Source organism: Pan troglodytes, chromosome 13, assembly GCF_028858775.2.
Source record: "Pan troglodytes isolate AG18354 chromosome 13, NHGRI_mPanTro3-v2.0_pri, whole genome shotgun sequence".
Classification (NCBI taxonomy): domain Eukaryota; kingdom Metazoa; phylum Chordata; class Mammalia; order Primates; family Hominidae; genus Pan; species Pan troglodytes.
In genome coordinates, this window is record NC_072411.2 from 83,226,453 (window position 1) to 83,244,756 (window position 18,304).

General features: G+C 37.0%; 1 protein-coding gene across 9 annotated transcripts in view; it reads left to right on the forward strand.

Moving 5' to 3' along the window:
• Positions 1-18,304, forward strand: part of ITGA4 (integrin subunit alpha 4) — a 412,268-nt gene that overhangs the window by 66,187 nt on the left and 327,777 nt on the right. The window contains exon 2 of one of the 9 annotated variants that reach the window (XM_063790614.1): positions 5,225-5,350. The exons of the other annotated variants lie outside the window; for them this stretch is intronic. The gene's annotated coding sequence lies outside the window, so the exon portion shown is untranslated. The remainder of the gene's footprint in view (positions 1-5,224; positions 5,351-18,304) is intronic. 9 annotated transcript variants of the gene reach the window in all.

Here is an 18,304-nt window from a genome sequence, read left to right on the forward strand (position 1 = left end):
GGGATCTCAGGCTCTTACACATAACAGGTGCTTGCTAAGTGTTTGTTGAAGGAACAATAGAAGGAGTCATCAGTTATTTTAAGACTGTGATATGTGATCCTTATTTTATTATAATTTTTTTTTCTGAACATGGCATACTTGAAATTCAATGGGGGAAAATAAACTGACTTCTCCATTGTAAAATGACAGTTTTAGGTTGAGTTTCTCTTAAAGGTATTTTTTACTTAATGATTGTATTTGGTTAATCAGTAATATATTTCTAACCCATTATCAATAACATCAAAGAAATAATTTGGGGAGAAGTACACCTAACCCTACATAATCATTTCAAATGGAGTCTTGGCTACGCATGATGGTATTCCAAAATCCTCATGTTGGCTGAAAATAATTTTATTTGACTATTCACTTGAGGTTTTCAAGAAAATTTGTAGAGACTCTCTGTATTTTTTTGTGTGTAATTCAAATAAGATGTTTAATAAAGGCATATTTTAGAATTTTAACAGCTATATAAGTCAGGTAAAAAGCCACATTTATTAGCCCCAGTAGATAACCGTAAAACTCAGACACAAAATTAATTTCTCAAAACAGACAGAAAGAAGAGATAGAACTCCCTGTAGCTTATGTCAGCTGTCAAAAAACAGTGATGTATTGTCCTTCTCCACTAAGTTGCTTCACCACCAGCAGGTTTTAGTTAACATGATTATGATAGTGAATGACCCTAAAGAGGGCTCCTTCATTCATTTAAGGCTCTTTCCTAATAACCCACAGCTGTGTGAACACCATCAGCTGTGGGAGTTTCCGTTGGGCACGTTGAAAGTGGTGGTATGTCACTCCATATGGTTCTTATGGGCTTCCTTTGACTACTCATATATTCCATCAGTCCAGCTGTCAAGAGCTGATTCCTCAGCTGGGCTGATGACTTGAAAAGCTACTCACCAGTCTTTAATTGTTTCTCAATGTTGCTACTAAAAAGCTAGGAGCTCTTTGTTTGCAGTGGGTAAAAAAATGAACAGGAGCTCATTTCAAATTAAAGCAGCCAAGGCTCTGAATAGGACAATCCCCCCAAACTCAGTAAGCTTTCGTTTTTACATACTAACGTCCACATGGTTGTGGGGATCCAAAGTAATTTGGAGGAGAATTGTTATCGCTTTGATTGCATGCAAATGTAATCAGGCTTTTGCAAAGGAGGCCTCAAATGGAGCTTTGCACACAAGTTTAAGAAATGATCTTAATTTGTTGGCTTATAGTAGAGGTATTTAACTTTCAAACTTGTTTTCTGAAGAAAAGCAATGAAAATAAAGAGGTAATGGCAGTTTTGCTGTAAAACTTTAATTTGAAAAGAATTGTGGGATCATTACATTGTTTATTTGGAAAAAACAAAGGCATTATTGAAAAAATAACAGAATATCTAAACTATATGGAAAATTAAATAGAAATAAGGGAAAGAGGGTAACTGAATGATTAATCTCGTTAATTCTGTAATGAAATTAAAGTTTTTTCTAGTCTTCTAAATTGATATCACCCCTTAATTTGGAGCCAGTCTTACAGAGCCTTAGCAATTTATTGCTTGAATTGTCAGAGGAAAATAATGTGTTGAGGTTTGTATGTTACCCTTGCGGTTGAAATTTAGACATTTATCTTTTTTTAAAAAAATTGGAAAACCCTTTTAAGAAGCTTGGTAGAAAGGAGACAGTTTCTAGGGAAGATAGCTTAAGATTGATTACTTTTGTGTCTTTAGCCTTCCCTTACCTATAAAAATTTATTTAATTTTTCATGTTTCTGTTTACCTACTTTCACAGAAGGCCAGAAAACAACAGACTAACTCCGGATATGACAAACTCTTTATAAATACTTATAAGTACTGTTGGCTACAATAGTTCTAAAGCCTTAACAAATGATGTTGAAGCAAAATGAATAATGATTATTCCTATTTCATTAGGAATTAGTGTCTGTGAAATCTTCCTAAATCTTCAAAATCAATTAAGGTGTATTTTTACAGAAGCTTGAAGCTAAAGACTCTAAGAAACATTAGTGGAACTTCATTTGCCCAAAATTAATGGTTCCTGATAGTAGTTGGAATTCCAAGGAAAAGGGTTCATTATGTAATTCTCAACTCTTTAATTATACAACCACTTTGTTTTAATACTCTCTTCAAACTTCTGAGAGTGCAGTTATATTGTGATAGCCATTGATTACTTTCTCTTGCGACTTTATCTTTCCTTTTACATTTTATAGGACAGAAATGATATTTAATTTATTAACAAACTTTTATACCTTACAAACAAAATATCAATAATTGGACTTTCAAATCTTTTCTTACATAGTGTAGGAAATGTAATAATTGTTCTTTAAAATGCCCTCTTGAAGCTGGAAGACAGATGGAAGATGCTTCTTTTACTTATTAAACTGTTTTTTTTACAGTGAGTTGATTATTTCAAAAAATCATAGAAAATGAAGTGCTAAGAATTGCTGTAATCAAGATAAGGCAATAAAAATTTGAAATGTGATAATCAAGAAAGTTTATCTAATATTGGCTAACAAGTTTTAAATGTAAAATATAGAGATTTATTACATTTATATGTATCTCACAGTAAATAATCCCTTCTCTTAAATTCTTCAAGCAAAATTTAGTTATTAAACCTCTTTGTGGCTTTATTTCACAAAACATGGGAAAAAAAGAAAGAAGGAAGCATAAGATGAAACTCAGAAAACTGTCAGGAACAATAATTTTCATACATGATAGTATTAAGTCTGTTTTAACTGAGTTGAAACAAAATTATGACAAAGTCATTGACCACCTCTCCCACCCAGATGTTTGCTAAGGTATTCTAATGGAGGACATATAGTCAGGCCACATCTCAAATACTTAGATGTGACTAAATCAGTGAGTTTGGGTATAAACATGAGACCCTCTGGGAAAATCAAGGATGGCTTAGTGAGATGAACAGGAAAACTGTTTCACAATAAAACATGAGTGGGAACGTTGGGATCTTACAGAGGCTGGAAACTCAGTCATTAAAAGAATGGCTGAGAGTATTGGGACCCTTGGATATCCACATGCAAACAAGTGCATCAGACACAGACCTTACACTCTTCATATAAGTTAACTCAAAATGAATCATTGACAGAAATGTAAAGCTCATAACTGAAACTTCTAGAAGATAACATAGGAAAAATCTAAATGATTTTTGACTATGGCAATGACTTTTTAGATACAACACCAAAGGCATTATGCTTGAAAGAAATAATTGATAAGCTGGACTTCATTAAAATTAAAAAGTTCCCTAAGATAGTCAATGTCAAGAGAATGAGAAGACAAACCAAACCACAGGGTAGGAGACAATATTTGCAAAAGACATCTGGTAGAGGACTGTTATTCAAAATATCCAAAAAACTTGTAAAACTTAATGACAAGAAAAGGAACAATTCAATTAAGAAATGGGCAAAAGACCTAGACATCAAAGAAGATATACCAATGGCAGATAAACATATGGAAATATGTTTAGCATCATATGTCATTAAGGAACTGCAAATTAAAACAACAATGAGGTATCACTGCAAACCCTATTATAATGGCCAAAATCCCAAACACTGACAACATCAAAAGCTGTGAGAAGATGGTGCAATAAAAACTCTCACCCATTGCTGGTGGAAATGCAAAACGGTAGGGCCACTTTGCAGGACAGCTTGGCAGTTTTTACAAAACTAACCATAGTCTTACCATACAATCCAGTAACAGCACCCCTTGGTATTTACCCAAATGAACTGCAAACTTATATCCACACAAAAACTTACACATGAATGTTTACAGCAGCTTTATTCATAATTGCCAAAACTTGAAAGCAATCAAGATTTCCTTCATTAAGTAAATGGATAAACTATGGTACATCCAGACAATGGAATATTATTCAGCACTAAAAGGAAATGAGCTATCAAACCATGAAAAGAGATGGAGGAACCTTAAATGCATATTACTAAGAGAAAGAAGTCAGTCTGAAAAGTCAACACACTGTTTGATTCCAACTATGTGACATTCTGGAAAAGGCAAAACTATGGAGGTAGTAAAAAGATTAAAGATTACCAGGAGGAAGGTAAATAGGTGAACATGAAGGATGTTTAAGGCAGTAAAACTATTCTCTATGATACTACAGTGGTGGATACATGTCATTATACATTTTTTCAAAACCCATGTAATGTACAACATCAAGAGTGAAGCTTCATGTAAACTATGGACTTTGGGTGATAATGATGTGTCAGTGTGGGTTCATTGATTGTAACAAATGGGGCACTGTGGTGCAAGATGTTCACAATGGAGGAAGCTATGCATGTGTGGAGGCAGGGGGCTCTCTGTACCTTCTACTCAATATTGCTGTGAAACTCAAACTGATCTAAAAATAAAGTTTATTTTAAAAATAGCTGAGGACTTTTAAAGAACAGGACTGATAGTTTACCATAAGATACATGTTAGGCTACGAGCAGCTGTACAGCACCCGCTCCACTGCCTCAGACCATCTACACAGTCTGCTCTGTGTATTCTCCAGTTAGTGGTAATTAGGAGGGAGTAAAGAGCTTCGGATGATGGCAGGAACCTAGCATGGAAAGGGCTCTCAGGAAGAATCAGGGCATGGCGAGAGTACCTGTCACAGAAGCAGCTGCCAGGTGGATGGCTCAGGAGTGAATGGAGACCACTTCTCTTTTTCCCAGAATGATACTAACAAACTATCGGATGTTGCATTTGGAGTGTTGGGAAGAGAGTTGACAGAAAAGCTGACATCTGCTTCTATACTTGTGCAAGAGATCTATTTTATTTTGCATTTTGTAATGCCTCTATTTGAATATATGGAGGATAATGTACTGAAGAAATAGTGTTAGGCAGATAATAGATACTGTATAAAGTTGTAAGTGAATGGGGAGAAAAACATAAGAAGCAAACTTGACGCCAGATGGATACAGATAAAAGTAGTAACTATAACCATTACACGGAAATATTTCATTTAACTTCATTTTTCAAAAGTACCATAGTAATTTTATAAGAAGGACATAAAATGAGCAGATTTTAAGCTAATGCTTATGTATATATGAAAAATAAGGATTTTGAGGGAAATAGAAAGTTTTTTAAAAAAATTCTTAACTGTGACATAAGGAAATCTCATAGTTCAGTCAACTAGAAGGGAGATAAAATAGTGTCCAGGCATTTCTTAATTGGAATTTTCTTTTTTCTCAGCCCAAAAAGAAAACTTCCATCTGTTCTAGCATCTGCTTACTGTGGTTCAAGAATTTCTTCAATTTAACAAGTAGGTGTGTCAATTGTGACATCTGGGAATGTTTATAAAGACACATACACAAAAAGGTGAGGTGGCTGCTAACTGGTTACATAAGCTTTTCACAGATTCCTTGTATACACATAGAGTTGAAATAGCTGACCACATGGCACTTTTATGCTCTTTTTAAAAAGAAGCTTTAAATTTTTATAATATTGGAAATGTACCTTTTCCCCCCTAACCTATTTATCATGAGAAGAGCAGAAGGAGGATTGCCTAATCATGGCCATAGTAGGATTTTAGAGATGTGACTTCAAGGTCTGTTTGTGGGATTAATCCCCTTTGGGGATTTGGGAAAGTGGCTTTGGGAAAGTTGTCTTGTTTCTCTTTGACTCAATTTGTCCACTGGTTAAAAAGCAAATTTAAGTATGTCTTTATTCCAAATATACTGAAATATTAAGAAAGAAAATATGCTAGAAATAGAACCTATGAATGCAAATGAAGACCACTACATTTGAAACTTCTATCTTTTATATTTACTTTGGCAACTCGGGATTCTGAAGCTTTATAATGTCTAATTTTTATTTGAGGAGGAAAATACTCATGATCTTAAAAGTTTAGAGGTTCTGAATATGGGTGGAATATGTAAACTTTTCTTTCTACCTTTTAAAATCATTTTTGATGTTTATATTTATTAAGTTATTTTTGTTTTATCTTTATAGCTATAAAATGTCTCTAGTATTTTAGGCTTTCAATTAGCATCAGGCATTCATTGAAGCAGCAAGTTTTGTACAATCATTTTTATCTTTCATATTTGGAAATTGAAAAAGTGAAAGGGCATAAATTTCATTGGTATTCTACCATGTGCACAAAGCAAAAGTCCCTTGCCGCCTGCCTCTAATGTATATTCCAATTCTACTTTTGTTTGAGTGATTTTCTATAGTCTTACAGTACAGATCTTCCTTATGTGGCTATCAGGGTGGCTCCAGGATGCCCTGAGAATTCTGGTTCTGACCAGTAAACTAGTCTTCAAACCATGACCAGAACTCATGAGCCCTTCAGTCTGTAAAGGTCTTTCAGTTGTATAGAATCATTATTCTTGATGCAAGGAACACTACCATTGTTGATTTATTCAGGGATCACAATTGAGTTGTCTCCAGTATGAGTCTATTATAAACACATACACATGCTTCCTGGTACACATGGCTGTATACACATAAGGAGGTGGAATCGCTGAGTCAAATGGTATATAGATAGATCACTCAGAGTCATTCTGTATTCTGCCCATATCCTCCTCTTCTGGTTTGATTGGAATCGTATGTGCTTTGGGAGGAATGAGATAAGATATGGCAAAGGCTGAGAAATTGAGGAATCTGATACAAACTTACCTAATGTCATATAAGGTGAACGATAGTTGGGGGGTCAAAGTGCTGATGTTTCTTCACATATTGCCTAAGAAGTAAAGAATATGAGAGCTCTTAAGTGACCCTCTGTATTTTGATGACTTGCTGAAATATATTCTGCAAGCATTTGCTATTTTATGTCTACCCATAGCTATAATAGTAAGCATTTAACAGAGTCAAAAATGGAGAATTGAAAAAAGCTTATATATTACCAGAAAATACAGGAAGAGATTCTCAAGCTGAATTTAATTAGGTAAACAAATTAAGACCAAAATGAGAACCATTTTACACACAAAAAAAATTTGCAAAAATTAAGCAGTCTAACACTACCAAGTGTTAGTGAGGATGTGGTGCAACTGCTGTATTATTCATTGCTGGTAGGAAAATAAATGGGTTCTACTACTTTATAAAATAAATTCATATTATCTTGTAAATTAGAGCATTTATATACCATTTGACTCAGCGATTCCACTTCCTTATGTGTTTACAGTCATGTGTACCAGGAAGCATGTGCATGTGTTTATAATAGCCTCACACTGGAGACAACCCAGTTGTGGTCCCTGAATAAATCAACAATGGTAGTGTGTCTTGCATCAAGAATAATGATTCTATACAGCTGATGTACATCCAAAATAAAAGACTAACTGAAACAATAGAGACCAAGGGTATCTGACACAGCACCTAACACAGAGAATGTATGTAATCATTTGTTGAATAAATGAATGATAAAATAATCAGTTTCAGAGTATTATGTGACTGACTAGGTTTGAAGCCGTCTTTCCTGTCTAACCTATTTACCTCTGATGAGTCAAATAACAAATCCTTACCAAGAACCACTTTACCAGTTATTTTCTCATCACTCAATGATTCTGAGTTACGTTCATTTGTATTTTGCTATGTGAATAGTACTAAAATGTTTTTACCCTGCCTACTTTGCTAACTAGAGCCAACTTACAAACTTTTGGGGGCAAGAACCATACTTTCAGGTGCCTTTTTCTTTTCTAGAACTACATAGAGTAAGAAATCAGTAACTACTTTAGGACTTAATGATGAAAAAAATCCACTTGAATTTTACTCCTTACAAAAATATCTATTCGGGAAAGAATAAATCATGATCAAAAGTAGAGTCTTTGAACCAGGTTAAGTGCTCTATGGGTTCAAGTTGGAACTTTTAAAAAAGTTTAATACATAAGTTGTCAAGTTGTGACAATTATTTTTGTATGTAGGAATGTTTGTGACAACTACAAAGAAATTCTTTATGTGGTAATTCTACAATGTAATCAAATTCTCAGCACAGAAGCCATCAATGATAGAAAAACATTGTATATCTGATATTCATCCAATTAAAAACATGCTAAACAACGTGCTATGCTCATTATCTTGCTGAGAAAAAGGTAATCCAGAAAGCTGTTGATATTCAGTTCTAAGAGGTTATTTTTGTTTGTGTTGTTTAATCAAGTACTAATCAGGAGAAATGTACTTTATAATAGGAGAGCCAATTTATCTGACATGAAAACTACCCAGGCAGTTAGCCTTAGATGATTATTCTTAGAACCATCTTAGCCTATTTCCAATTAAACTGTACTTCCTGTTGTTATAGTGGTTGCAATAGGCACAAGTTTAAAGAGAAAAAGAAAATGTGTGTCCCCACCCTTTCCCTTCTACACAGTACATTACCAATTTGAACCTAATACACAAATTAGTTCATGTGTATCAGATGAAAATCTTTTGATAGAAAGTAACAGAAATCCCTATCCAAACTAAGTCAGCCAAAAGGGAATGTTACTGTTTGATGGAGTACTCTGTATCTGATATGACCACGATTTATTGCTAGTTCTGCTTCCTCTGCATTGGCTCTACTTTAAAGCAAACTGTTTTGTGGTGGGCACATTTCTTATGTAACAGGAGAGAAAGCTCCTCTACTTCAAGAGTAGAGCTACAACTTGGTTTCATAGGCTTACATTTAGTCTTGGGCTCATCCCTAACCAATCACTGTATGTGGGAAATTGAATTGGTTAAGGCCTGAGATAACATGCCTCTAAAAACATGGGAGTGGGGAGTCAGTTGCCTCCAAATACATAGACTACATCTAAGAAGGATTGAGACTTACACAGAATTTAGGGTACTATCACTAGGGGTAAATCTATGCTAAATTATCTAATTGTCTACTATATTATACTCTTCAAATCTATTTCACATTTTCTTACAGTATTCAAAATCATTGTGGGCTGTATAGTTTCTTTTTATTGAGCTATAGAGGGATTCTTGGCAAGAGAGAACAGTTTTATTTTGTTTCTTTGTTGGTGAAGAGGCTGCAAGCCACTTTTCTGCCAGGTGAAGGATAATAAGCAGTTAATTTGTACCAGATTTTTTAATTCAGAGAGAAGAGTTGCTGAGGGTCTACCTGTATTTTGTAAATAAAGTAGCAACCCATTGACTCAGGAAAAGCATGTATTAGGATACTTCATGACTTGATAAACTTTTCCCCATGTATCTTTTGCTATACAAGCTTGGAGAAAAGTCCAAGTAAGTTTGCATCATCAAAGCCTTCTAGAAGGAAATAGAATCTCCTCCCTACTTAATTTGAGTTTACCTTATCACAACATCAGATAGATTATGATGATTTCAAATAAATTTGCCTGTGTCCCCAATGGAAACCTTGTTTTGAGGGAAGGCAGATAGATGACTAGCGAATTTTAGGAAATCATGAAGGAAAATTGATGCATAAACAGTCTGTGGGTGTAAGACCTCCATCTCATTATACGCATATTGTGGGAACAATGGCCTAGACTTGAAGGGTAAAAAGAGAGCTGTAAATTTGGAAGCCTAAGCATCGTGCCACGGTTTGAATGTGTCCCCCAAAAGTTCATGTTAGAAACAATCCCCAGTACAATAATGTTGGGGGGGTGGAGTCTAATAAGAGGTGATTGGCCCTGAGGGTGAAGCCCTCATGAATACATTCATGACATTATCATGTGAGCTGGTTAGTTATCATGAGTCTGTAGTTATAAAGTGAGTCTTGTCCCTGGTACTTCTCTCTGCCTCAGTGCTCACATCTGTCTTCTATTTTCCACCACAGGATGACCCTCACGAGATGCTGGCACCATGCTCTTAGATTTCTCAGTCTCCATAACCATGAGCCAAATAAACTTTTCTTTACAAATTACCCAGTCTGTGGTATACACAGGTATAGCAGCAGAAAATGGACTAAGACAGATAGTATACATCTGTAGCTTGTGTATCACTGTGAGAGAGGCAAAAGGGCTCAAAGGAATGTGCTGGACTGAGTCAGTTAAATGCAGTGAATTCATATGGCAGCAACAGCAGAAATAGCAATTGGCTAGTAAGAAATGGGTCAGGTAGGCCGGGTGTGGTGGCTCATGTCTGTAATCCCAGCACTTAGGGAGGCCGAGGCAGATGGATCACTTGAGGTCAGGAGTTTGAGATCAGCCTGGCCAACATTGTGAAACCCCTTCTCTACTAAAAAGGCAAAAAAATTAGCCAGGCCTGGTGGTGGGTGCCTGTAATCCCAGCTACTTGGGGAGCTGAGGCAGGAGAATCATTTGAACCCAGGAGGCAGAGGTTGCAGTGAGCCGAGATCGCACCACTGCACTCCAGCTTGGGCAACAGAGGGAGATTCTGTCTCAAAAAAAAAAAGAAAAAAAGAAAAAGAAAAAAGAAAGAAATGGGTCAGATAGCTTGAGAGCTTTCCTTCCATTTTTCTTTCCTTTAGTCTTTCTCTTTCCCTCCCTTCTTCTTCTTAACTATTTTAATACTCCTGTAAAAGATGAGTAACTGAGATGGTCCCTTTGGACTTTGTAAGCTTCTGTGATTCTTGTCAACTTGGTTAGGTGTAGGGTAGGTTTCAAGAGGTAGCCACTGGATTTGCTTTTAAATTGGTCCTATGGGGGATTGAATGATTAATTTGATTATTAAAAAGATTTATGATCATAATTATACCTCAGGCTGGTAATGCAGGTCACATTGATTTTTACCTGATTTAAAAAAAATTCAAAACTTCAGGAGTTATTCGTAAAAATTCTGCATTTCCTGTTTTCTCGACTTCAAACCTGATCAAAGATAAAATTTTCTTTAAAATAAATTGTTCCCAGATCATCAAATGTGAGTTTAGATGGTAATAACACAACAAAAGAAAGAATGAAGAAGAGAAATAGGGGAGGGATAGTTGGTCAGCAGAGAAAAATGAGGTCCAGAGAGTCAAGCATTGGCACTTCCCATCCCTGTAGAGGGAATGCTGGCTCATGGACCTGTCAGACATCTTGGCAGGAATATCTCAGTTCTCTGTCAAGCTCCCTTAGCCAGATGCCATTGAACAATCAAATCAAATAATTAACTCAGTTCATTTTCAAATTTCACGTTAATGAAGCAGACTTCTAATTATATTTTGGGTTCCCCATAGGAAAAGAATTCACTGAATAAGGAATATATTCTTTGGGAATCCTTGGTGTCAAAGATGACAACATCAAACTGACCTTTGAAAATGCCAATTTAAAAATTATTCAAGAGTACAATAAAAATTAATAGAAAAATACATTAGAAAATGTAAAAGTAAATGAAGACAACATAATTCTCAACTCAAACTAAAACAGATAATTGAAGGATGACAGCTCTCTCATAAAGATAGGAAAAATAGCAAAATTTGTGTTTGGCTTTAATTATTCACTTTTGGGGAGACTTACTATATGGGTGCTGGGATACAGCAGTGAACAAGACACTCATGTTCTTTGCCCTTATGGAGAAAAATTATACTGGAGGAAAATTGATTATATTATGGCAGTTAGCTAACTGGTTTTGCTTTTTAATAACACAGATGAAAATGGGAAATAAAAAGTGCAATTAAAGCATGGAGTGTGGCATTGGCTCTACTCTGATTTGTCAGGAAAGGCTTCCTGGAGGAAATAACATGTGCCCTAGGATGTGAAGTCTGAAGGAAGATGAGAAATTGTAGTAGAGGGCAGAGAAGGAGAGTTCTACATTGTATGAGTTGGGGTTCTTGTTTATAAACAATATGTACCAAATGACTAACCAGTGGATCAAAAAGAAATTATTGAAAGAGTATTAAACATGTCATAGAATCAATTGGGGTATTGTGAAACAAGATTAGAGAATGAAAGGACTTAAAAATGTAAGACAATGGAAAACAGTCCAGAAAACATCAGGGTAATAGTTTACTTGGGATGCTATCACTAGCCTTGTTTCCATTTGATATTTGTGATGAGCTGTAAGTTTTTGCTGCCACTGTGTCCTTACTTCACTTTCTCATGTTTCAAAGTCCTGACAGGGGCATCTGACTGGCAAAGTATGGTAGCCATTCTCTAAGATGGCTCCCACTGATGCTTGCTGCTTGGTATACATGCTCTTGTGTAGTCCCTTCTCATGTGATATTAGGGTTCATTGCTGTGGCCAATAGAATACAGTAGAAGTGATGGTATGTAACTTCTCAGGCCAGATCATAAATAACATTGTCATTTCTGCCTTGCTCTCTCTTATATCACTTACTTAGAAGCCAGTTGCCCTGTTGTGAGGACATTTAAGCATCCCTTTGGAGAGGACTACATAGTGAGGAACTGAGTCCTTCTGCCAGTCCTAGCAACAACTTGTCAGCCAACTTGTAAGCCACATGAGTGAGACATCTTGGAAGTGTATCCTCCAGCCCCAGACAAGCTTTCAGATAATTATGATTATCTTAATTATAACTTCATGAGAGACTGGGCCAGAATGGCCCAGCTAAACTGCTCCTGAATTCTTACCCCACAGATGCTATGTGAAATAATAAATGCTTATTTTTGTTTTAAGCTGCTAAGTTTTAGGGTAATTAATTTTTGTTGTTTCTTTTTGAGACAGAGTCTTGCTCTGTAACCATGCTGGAGTGCAGTGGTGCGATCTCGGCTCACTGCAACCTCTGCCTCCTGGGTTCAAGTGATTCTCCTGCCTCAGCCTCCCAGGTAGCTGGGACTACAGGCGCGCATCACCATGCCCAGCTTATTTTTGTACTTTTAGTAGAGATGGGGTTTCACCATATTGGCCAGGATGGTCTCAATCTCCTGACCTCGTGATCCACCTGCCTCTGCCTCCCAAAGTGCTGGGATTACAGGCGTGAGCCACCGTGCCTGGCCTAGGATAATTTTTTTATGTAGAAATAACTAGTACACATGCCTGATTCTTATTTGCCAGAAAGAGAGAGGTTGATTTTTTCTGCAGATGAGAAAATTAACTCAAAGAGATTAGAAAATAATCTTTAACTTTTTTTTCAAAATCATTTAATGAACACTTGCATGGCTCTGCTACCTATCAGACACTGTTATAAATACTTTACAAATACAAACTTAGTAAATCTTTATAGCAGCCCTGTGAGGTAGGCACTATTACTATCTGTTATGGACTGAATTTTGTGTGCCACAAATTCATATGTTGATGCCCTGATTCACAATGTGACTATATTTGGAGATAGGGCCTTTAAAAAAGTAATAAAGCATAAATGAGGTCATAATGATAGGGTCCTAATCCAATATGACTGATGTCCCTATAAGAAGAGGAAGAGACATCAGAGATATATGTCCACAGAAAAAAGACTATGTGAGGAGATAGCAAGAATACCCTATCTGCAAGCCATGGAGAGGCCTCAGCAGAAACCAAAACTGCCAACAACTTAATCTTGGACTTCTATCCTCTATAAATGTGAGAAGTAAATTCCTGTTATTCAAGCCACCCAGTATGTAGCATTTTATTATGGCAGTCCCATCCAACTAATACTAGCTAATGCCATAGGCATGCATGAGTCAGACTATTCTGATTGCTGCTTTAACTGCTATCCATCGTAGTAATTACCCCACCCTTGCCCTTGATGATGAGGCTGTAGATAAAGAATCTAAGGCACAGGCAAGTTAAGTAAGGTATCCAAGATTACACAGTTAGTAAGTGATAAATTAGGATTTGAACTCTAAATGAGTCTATCATGCTGTATCTCAACCAGGTAAGGAGATTTTAAAAGTATGCTTGCCTTGGGAACTTTATATCCAGTACCTTTTTAAAAAAGGAATTGTTGGTATAGCTTCTAAATGGGCTTCATAAGAAGTTTAAAAAATTATTTTGGTTTTCACTGGAATGGATTAAAGAATCCATTCTGAATTTCTTGGACTATTTGAAAATTTTTATTTTAGAAATGTTTGAATGCATGCCTGAGAAATGCTGAGCTATAAATAATCTCTGTCACTGTATTCCTTTTTTTTTTTTTTACCCCATGAAGAGTCCAAAAGACAGAAGAAGCATCTGATGGGCTGAGCCTTGGTCAAACCCAATTTCTATCTGCCAGCTAAATTGAGTCATATCCTTGAATAGAGAGGAGAAAAATAACCAAATGCAAGAATTTACCCTGCTGTGTGAATGCAACCCAAATGTGGTTCAAGATATTCTCAACAATTGCCTTGTACTGAGACACTCAGCACTTTGTTGGTTCTCTAGAATACATCCAATTTTATAATATAGTGAGAAATATATGAGAAATTTATATTTTTCTAAAAATATTGTTTATGGAGGGTAGGATTGCTGTTGCATAAAGCCCAGCAGAAACCTTATAAAATTCTACTTTAAATTGTTTCATTTTTATCTTCAAAGTTCCTCTCCTTGCCGTTAGCTTCAACTGTTATTTTTTTTCCTTCACTTGTACAGACCCTGAAAAGCTCCCTTGGCTATCTGATCCTTTCAGTTCTGTGCAAACTTTAGTTAACAAAACAAATGCCCTATCTTCAGTAGAGCAGCAAAGACCTAAATGTAAGATCCAAAAGATAAAACTATGGAAAGAAAACATATGGGAAATGCTTCCAGAAATTGGTTTTGGAAAACATTTTATAAATAAGGTGAAAAGGTGCAGACAACAAAAGTAAAAATAAACAAATGGGATTATGTCAACTAAAAAGCAAAGGAAACAATCAACATAGTGATAAGACAACCTACAGAATGTGAGAAAATATTTGCAAACTATTCTTGTGACAGGAGATTAATATCCAGAATATTAAAGAACTCAAACATTTCAACAGCAAAAAAAAAATGACCAAAAATGTACAAATAATTGATAATTGAACAGATATTTCTCAAAAGAAGGCATACAAGTGGCCAAGAAATGTATGAAAATAAAAGCTGAGTATCACTAATTAACAGGGAAATGGAAATCAAAGCCACAATGAAGTATCATCTTACCCCAGTTAGGATGGTTATTATCAAAAAGACAAAAAGTAGTGAATGCTGGAAAGGATGCAGAGAAAAGGGAACTCTTAAGCTCTGTTAGTGGAAAAAATAACTATATGAAAGAGATAATCTGCACTCTCATGTTTATTGCAGTGCTATTTATAATAGCCAAGGTATGTAATCAACCTAGGTTTCCAGCAACATATTAATGAATAAAGAAAATGTGGTATAGACAATGGAGTAATATTCAGCCATAAAAAGAAGAATCTTGTCATTCAAGTCAACATGGATGGAACTGTAGGACATTATGTTACGTGAAATAAGCAGGAACAGGGAGTTAAACACCACATGTTCTCACTCGTGGAAGCTAAAAAAGTACAGTTGATCTCACAGAAATACAAAGGGAGCAGAGTATACTAGAGACTGGGAAGGGTTGGGGAAGGGAGGGATAGAAAGAGATTTGTTAAAGGATATAAAATTAGAGCTAGATAGGTGTGTATTAGTCTGTTTTCACACTGCTATAAAGAAATACCCAAGACTGGGTAATTTATAAGGGAAAGGTTTGATTGGCTCACAGTTCCATATGGCTGGGGAAGCCTCAGGAAACTTACAATCATGGTGGAAGGGGAAGCAGCCACATCTTACATGGTGGCAAGCAAGAGACAGCAAGCAAGAACAGGGAAAACTACCTTATAAAACTATATAACTATCAGATCTAGTGAGAACTCACTCACTATCACAAGAACAGCACGGAGGAAACCACCCTCATGATCCAATCACCTCCCTCTCTCGATATATAGGAATTGCAATTCGAGATGAGATTTGGGTGGGACAGAGAGCCAAACCATATTCTGCCCTGGCCACTCCTAAATCTCATGTCTTTCTCACATTTCAAAACAAATCATGCCTTCTCAACAGTCCCCCAAAAGCCTTAATTCATTTTAGCATTAACTCAAAAGTCTCACAGTCCAAAGCCTCATCTGAGACAAGGCAAGTCCCTTCCACCCATGAGCCTGTAAAATCAAAGCAAGCTAGTTATTTCCTAAATACAATGGAGATACAGGCATTGGGTAAATGCTCCTGTTCTACATGGGAGAAATTGGCCAAAACAGAGGGGCGACAGGCTCCATGTAAGTTCAAAATCCAATAGGACAGTCATTAAATCATAAAGTTCCTAAATAATCTTCTCTGACTCCAAGTCTCACATCCAGCTCACACTGATGCAAGAGGTGGGCATCCATGGTCTTGGGCAGCTCCACCTCTGTGGATTTCCAGGCTATAGCCCCCTTCCCAGTTACTTTCATGGGCTGGCATTCAGTGTCTGCAGCTTTTCCAGGAGCATAGTGCAAGCTATCAGTGGATCTACCATTCTGGAGGACAGTGGCCCTCTTCTCACAGCTCAACTAGGCAGTATCCCAGAGGGGAATTTGTGTGGGGGCTCCAACACCACATTTCCCTTCTGCACTGCCCTAGCAGAGATTCTCCATCGGGGTCCACCCCTGCAGCAAACTTCTGCCTGGACATCCAAGCATTTCCATTCATCCTTTGAAATCTAGACAGGGGTTCCCAAACCTCAATTTTTGACTTCTGTGCACACACAGGACAAACACCATGTGGAAGCCACCAAGGCTTTAGGCTTGAACCCTCTGAAGCAATGGCCTGAGCTGTACATTGACCCCTTTTAGTCATGGCTAGGATGCAGGGCACCGAGTCTGGAGGCTGCACAGAGCAGTGGGGCTCTGGGCCCAGCCAAGGGAACCATTTTTCCCTCCTAGGCCTCCAGGTCTGTAATGGGAGGGGCTGCAGTGAAAGTCTCTGACATGCCCTGGAGACATTTTCCCCATTGTCTTGGTGATTAACATTTGACTTCTTACTCATGCAAATTTCTGCAGTGGACTTGAATTTCTACCCAGAAAATCGGTTTTTCTTTTCTACCATTTGGTCAGGCTACAAATTTTCCAAACTTTTATGCTTTGCTTTGCTTTGAAACATAAATTCCAATTTCAAGCCATCTCTTTGTGAACACATAAAACTGAATGCTCTTAGAATAATCCAGGACATATCTTGATAGAAATTTCTTCTGCCAGATATTCTAAATAATCTCTCTCAAGTTCAAAGTTCCACAGATCTTGAACAGGGGCAAAATGCCAGCAGTCTATTTGCTAAAGCCTAGCATGAGTAATATTTACTCCAGTTCCCAATAAGTTCTTCATGTCCATCTGAGACCACCTTAGCTTGAACTTTAACTTCATTGTCTATATCATTATCAGCATTTTGGTCATAACCATTCAACAAGTCTCTAGCAAGTTCCAAACTTTCCCACATCGTCCTTTCTTTTCTGAGTCTCCAAACTGTTCCAACCTCTGCCTGTTACCCAGTTCTAAAGACACTTCCACATTTTTGAGTATCTTTTTAGCAGTTCCTCAGTACCTCAGTACCAATTTACTGTATCATTTCCTTTTTCCACTACTATTAAAAAATACCCGAGACTGGATAATTTATAAAATAAAGAGATTTAATTGACTTATAGTTCTGCATGACTGGGGAGGCCTCAGGAAACTTACAGTCATGGTGGAAGGGGAAGCAGGCACATCTTACATAGTGGCAGGTGAGAGAGAGCAAGCAAGAGTGGGAAAACTGTCTTATAAAATCATCATATCTAGTAAGAACTCACTCACTATCACAGGAACAGCATGGGGGAAACTGCCCCCATGATCCAGTTACCTCTCTGTCTCTACATGTGGGTATTACAATTCAAGATGAGATTTGAGTGGGGACACAGAGCCAAGCCATATCAAGATATCAAGAAGGAACAAATTCTAGTGTTCTATGACACTGCAGGATGGATGTAGGTAATAATAAAATATATTTCAAATTAATAGAGGATATTGAATGTTTTCAACATAAATACTGTTTGAGATAATGAATATGCTAATTACTCTGATCTGATCACTATACATATGTATCAAAACAACACTATGGACCCCATGAATATGTATAATTATTATTGGTCAATTTTTAAAAAATTTAAAGGAAAGGTGAGGAGCCAAGATGTCCCACTAGATGCAGCCAGGGAGAGCTTCTCCAACGGAAAGAGACCAGACCATCAAGTAGACTGGCATATTCTGAAAAGATCTCTGGAAAGAAGGCATAGAGACTGGACAGAGGGAAGTTTCAAGCCCTGGGCTGAAAGAGGAGGAATTTGGGAACCCTGCATGGGATTGCCTAGCACAAAGACTTGTTCCTGGCTCTAAGGTGAAGGGGTAAGTGAAATAGGCATGGAGTGACCCATTCTTGCTATGGACCTCTGGAATCTTAGCTGTGGGAGATGCCATGACCCCCGTGGACATCTGAGTTGGCAGGGAGAACTTCCTGGGCAGTTGGCAGAGACAGAACTCCAACCTGTGTGTAGCACAGCCATGAATGCCCATACCC